Genomic DNA, 6,000 nt, shown 5'->3' on the forward strand with positions numbered 1-6,000 from the left:
TCTGGCCTTAGGTGCCATCAATGGTTATGGAAAAAACAAAAAAGCTATGCTTTTACCACACCAAACTTAGAATGTTGCTCGCCCTCGAGCAAAAGAAGAAAGAATAGAAGAATAAGAAGAAGATATGGAGGAGATGGATGGGAGTGTGTATTCGGCCATATGGGTGGGATTGGGTGGGAGAGAGATGTTGAATTTTTGAAGGTAGTGGGTGTATGGATGTGAGTGGTAAATAGAAAAAAAGAAGGGATGATCATGAATGGAAAGAGAGATGATGAGGTAGGTGGGGATCCTGTGGGGTCCACAGATCCTGAGATGATCCTGTGGGGTCCACAAATCCTGAGGTGTCAAGGCATTTACATCCCTGCACCAATTTAGGCATGTAAAATGCCCTTGCACACAACTCTGGGCGTTCAGCGCCAGGTTGGTGCCCATTTTGGGCGTTCAACGCCCCCTTGCTGCCATTTCTGGCGTTGAACGCCAGAACCATGCTTGTTCTGGGCGTTCAGCGCCAGGATGCTCCCATTCTGGGCGTTCAGCGCCAGAACTATGCTCCTCCAGGGTGTGATTTTTCTTCTGCTGTTTTTGATTCCGTTTTCAATTTTTATATTTATTTTGTGACTCCTCATGATCATGAACCTATAAAGACACATAACTAAGAAAAATATAGTTAGATAAATAAACATTGGGTTGCCTCCCAACAAGCGCTTCTTTAATGTCAATAGCTTGACAGTGGGCTCTCATGGAGCCTCACAGATGTGCAGAGCTTTGTTGAGACTCTCCAACACCAAACTTAGAGTTTGGATATGGGAGTTCAACACCAAACTTAGAGTTTGGTTGTGGCCTCCCAACACCAAACTTAGAGTTTGACTGTGGGGGCTCTGGTTGACTCTGCTTGGAGAGAAGCTTTTTCTGCTTCCTCTCCATGGTTGCAGAGGGGGATCCTTGAGTTTTAAACACAAGGGAGTTCTCATTCCATTGAAGGAATATTTCACCTCTATCAACATCAATCACAGCTCTTGCTGTGGCCAGGAAAGGTCTTCCTAGGATGATGGATTCATCCTCTTCCTTTCCAGTATCCAGGACTATGAAATCAGCAGGGATGTAAAGGCCTTCAACCTTTACTAACACGTCCTCTACTTGTCCATAAGCCTATTTTCTAGAGCTGTCTGCCATCTCTAATGAGATTTTAGCAGCTTGCACCCCATAGATTCCCAGTTTCTCTATTACAGAGAGGGGCATGAGGTTTATTCCTGAACCAAGGTCACACAGAGCCTTAAAGACCATGGTGCTTATGGTGCAGGGTATTATGAACTTTCCAGGATCCTGTCTCTTCTGAGGCAATGTCAGTTGATCCAGATCACTTAGTTCATTGATGAACAATGGAGGTTCAACTTCCCAAGTATCAATGCCAAATAGTTTGGCATTCAGCTTCATGATTGCACCAAGAAACTTGGCAGTTTGCTCTTTAGTAACATCCTCATTCTCTTCAGAAGAGGAATACTCATCAGAGCTCATGAAGGGCATAAGGAGGTTCAATGGAATCTCTATGGTCTCTAGATGAGCCTCAGAGTCCTTTGGTTCCTCAGAGGGAAGCTCCTTATTGACCACTAGACGTCCCAGGAGGTCTTCCTCCTTGGGATTCACGTCCTCTCCTCTCCTCACAGGTTCGGCCATGGCGCTTATGTCAATGGCCTTGCACTCTCCTTTTGGATTCTCTTCTGTATTGCTTGGGAGAGTACTAGGAGGGATTTCAGTGATCCTTTTACTCAGCTGGCCCACTTGTGCTTCCAGATTTCTAATGGAAGATCTTGTTTCATTCATGAAACTTACAGTGGCCTTAGATAGATCAAAGACTAAGTTTGCTAAATTAGAAGTATTTTGTTCAGAGTTCTCTGTCTGTTGCTGAGTGGATGATGGAAAAGGTTTATTATTGTTAAACCTGTTTCTTCCACCATTATTAAAGCCTTGTTGAGGCTTTTGATCCTTCCATGAGAAATTTGGATGATTTCTCCATGATGAGTTATAGGTGTTTCCATAAGGTTCACCTAAGTAATTCACCTCTGCTATTGCAGGGTTCTCAGGATCATAAGCTTCTTCTGCATAAGAAGCCTCTTGAGTACTGTTGGATGCAGCTTGCATTCTATGCAGACTCTGAGAGATCATATTGACTTGCTGAGTCAGTATTTTATTCTGAGCCAATATGGCATTCAGAGTATCATCTTCAAGAACTCCCTTCTTCATAGGCGTCCCATTACTCACAGGATTCCTTTCAGAAGTGTACATGAACTGGTTATTAGCAACCATGTCAATGAGTTCTTGAGCTTCTGCAGGCGTTTTCTTTAGGTGAATGGATCCACCTGCAGAAGTGTCCAGTGACATCTTTGATAGCTCAGATAGACCATCATAAAATATATCCAGGATGGTCCATTCTGAAAGCATGTCAGAAGGACACTTTTTGGTCAACTGTTTGTATCTTTCCCAAGCTTCATAGAGGGATTCACCTTCTTTCTGTCTGAAGGTTTGAACATCAGCTCTAAGCTTGCTCAACTTTTGAGGAGGAAAGTACTTGGCTAAGAAATCCGTGACCAGCTTATCCCAAGAGTTCAGGCTGTCTTTGGGTTGAGAATCCAACCATAATCTAGCTCTGTCTCTTACAGCAAAAGGGAAAAGCATGAGCCTGTAGACTTCAGGATCTACTCCATTAGTCTTAACAGTATCACATATCTGCAAGAATTCAGTTAAGAACTGAAAGGGATCTTCAGATGGAAGTCCATGAAACTTGCAGTTCTGCTGCATCAGAGAAACTAATTGAGAATTCAGCTCAAAGTTGTTTGCTCCAATGGCAGGAATGGAGATGCTTCTTCCATGTAAATTGGAATTAGGTGCAGTGAAGTCACCAAGCATCTTCCTTATATTATTATTATTTTCGGCTGCCATCTCCTTTTCCTGTTCGAAAATTTCTGAAAGGTTATCTCTGGATTGTTGTATTTTAGCTTCTCTTAATTTTTTCTTCAGAGTCCTTTCAGGTTCTGGATCTGCTTTAACAAGAATGTTCTTGTCCTTGCTCCTGCTCATATGACAAAGAAGATGGCACAGAAAAAATAGTAATAATAATATGGATCCTTTATACCACAGTATAGGGATCCTTGTGTTAGTAGAAGAAAAGAAGGGAAGAAAATCTGAACTCAGAGAGAGAGGGGGTTCGGATTTTTGGAGAGTTGAAGGAAAGATGTTAGTATATCAATAAACAAATAGAAGAAGATGAGAGGGGGAGGTGAATTTTCGAAAACAATTTTTGAAAAAGAGTTAGTGATTTTTGAAAATAGTTTTTGAAAAAGGTTAGTATTTTTTTCGAAAATTTTTTTTTTTAAATAAAAATAATTAGTTAATAAAAAAGAAATTTTTGAAAAAGAGGGAAGATATTTTCGAAAATTAGAGAGAGAGAGTTAGTTAGGTAGTTTTGAAAAAGTTAAGAAACAAACAAAAAGTTAGTTAGTTAGTTGAAACAAATTTTGAAAGGATAAGAAGTTAGGAAGTTAGAAAAGATATTTTGAAAATCAAATTTTTGAAAAAGATAAGATGAGAAGATATTTTTGAAAAGATATGATAGAAATTAGTTTTGAAAAAGATTTGATTTTTAAATTCTCAATTAATGACTTGATTCACAAGAAATCACAAGATATGATTCTAGAACTTAAAGTTTGAATCTTTCTTAACAAGCAAGTAACAAACTTGAAATTTTTGAATCAAAACATTAATTGTTTATGTTATTTTCGAAAATTTGATATAAAAATAAGAAAAAGATTTTTGAAAAATATTTTTGGAATTTTCGAAAATAACTAAGGATTTTGAAAAAGATTTGATTTTTGAAAAAGATTTTGAAAAAGATAAGATTTTCAAATTGAAAATTTGATTTGACTCATGAGAAACAATTTGATTTTAAAAATTTTTGAAAAAGTCAACTCAATTTTCGAATTTGATGAGAGAAAAAGGGAAAGATATTATTTTTATTTTTGAAATTTTTATGAAAAACATGAAAAATATGCAATGAATGAAATTTTTAGATCAAAACAATGAATGCATGCAAGAATGCTATGAATATCAAGATGAACACCAAGAACACTATGAATGTCAAGATGAACATCAAAGACACAATTTTGAAAAATCTTTTAATGCAAAGAAAACATGCAAGACACCAAACTTAGAATTCTTTAATGCTTACGCACTAAGAATTCAAGAATGCATATGATAAACATGAAAAGACACAAAACAAAAAAATTATCAAGATCAAACAAGAAGACTTACCAAGAACAACTTGAAGATCATGAAGAACACTATGAATGCATGAAATTTTCGAAAAAATGCAAGATGCATATGCAAGTGACACCAAACTTATGATATGACTCAAGACTCAAACAAGAAACATGAAATATTTTTTATTTTTGTGATTTTCTAAATTTTTTTGGATTTTTATTTTATATTTTTCGAAAAATTATTTTGAAAAAGAAAAATAAGGATTCCAAAATTTTTAATATGAATTCCAGGAATCTTATGCTCTAAAGCTCCAATCAAAGGGTCAGGCATGGCTTAATAGCCAGCCAAGCTTTAGCATATAATTACATGGACTGGAGTGATTAGTTGAATACCAATCCCAAAGCAGTTTGGGTATGGCTTTACAGCCAGATAGGATTCAACATGTTTCATGAAACACTAGAATTCATTCTTAAAAATCTTGAAGCCATAGAATAATTTATTTTTGAAAACATTATTTTTATTTTATTTTTTTTTTTTTCGAAAACAAAAGAAAAATTTTTGAAAGCTTTTTGAAAAATTTTTGAAAACAACAAAAAGAAAATTACCTAATCTGAGCAACAAGATGAACAGTCAGTTGTCCAAACTCAAACAATCCCCGGCAACGGCGCCAAAAACTTGGTGCACGAAATTGTGATACATATCCATGGCTTCAAAGGCCTGGTGCTCTGATCTAGTTTTATTGTCTGTCACAACTTCGATACAACTAACCAGCAAGTGCACTGGGTCGTCCAAGTAATACCTTACGTGAGTAAGGGTCGAATCCCACGGAGATTGTTGGTATGAAACAAGCTATGGTCACCTTGTAAATCTCAGTCAGGCAGATATAAAGTGATAATGGTGTTTTCGAATATTATATAATAAAATAGGGATAGAGGTACTTATGTAAATCATTGGTAGGAATTTCAGATAAGCGAATGGAGATGCTTTTCGTTCCTCTGAACCTCTGCTTTCCTGCTATCTTCATCCAGTCAGTCTTACTCCTTTCCATGGCTGGCTTTATGCAAGGGCATCACCGTTGTCAGTGGCTACATCCCCTCCTCTCAGTGAATAATATGCTCACGCACCCTGTCACGGCACGGCTATTCATCTGTCGGTTCCCGATCATGCTGGAATAGGATTCACCCTCCTTTTGCGTCTGTCACTAACGCCCAGCACTCGCGAGTTTGAAGCTCGTCACAGTCATTCAATCATTGAATCCTACTCAGAATACCACAGACAAGGTTTAGACCTTCCGGATTCTCTTGAATGCCGCCATCATTCTAGCTTACGCCACGAAGATTCTGGTTAGGAGATCTAAGAGATACTCATTCTAGCTTAATTTATGTAGAACATAAGTGTTTGTCAGGCACGCGTTCATAGGGGAGAATGGTGATGAGCGTCACACATAATCATCACCTTCATCACGTTCTTGGGTGCGAATGGATATCTTAGAAGCGAAATAAGAAGAATTGAATAGAAAACAGTAGTACTTTGCATTAATCTTTGAGGAACAGCAGAGCTCCACACCTTAATCTATGGAGTGTAGAAACTCTACCGTATGAAAATACATAAGTGAAGGTCCAGGCATGGCCGAGATGGCCAGCCCCCTAAAACGTGATCAAAGGATCATAAGGTAATCCAAAGATACCTAATACAATAGTAAAAGGTCCTATTTATAATAAACTAGTCACTAGGGTTTACATGAGT

At 37.7% G+C, this 6,000-nt stretch overlaps 1 non-coding gene across 1 annotated transcript; it reads left to right on the forward strand.

The window, feature by feature from the left end:
* Positions 1–2,433: 2,433 nt before the first annotated feature.
* LOC148574982 (small nucleolar RNA R71) lies at positions 2,434–2,541 on the forward strand. Its single transcript, XR_015905732.1, has one exon. It is a non-coding gene; the product is annotated as a small nucleolar RNA R71 (small nucleolar RNA).
* Positions 2,542–6,000: the final 3,459 nt, after the last annotated feature.

Source organism: Arachis ipaensis, chromosome B2, assembly GCF_059453495.1.
Source record: "Arachis ipaensis isolate K30076 ecotype BB chromosome B2, ASM5945349v1, whole genome shotgun sequence".
Lineage (NCBI taxonomy): Eukaryota > Viridiplantae > Streptophyta > Magnoliopsida > Fabales > Fabaceae > Arachis > Arachis ipaensis.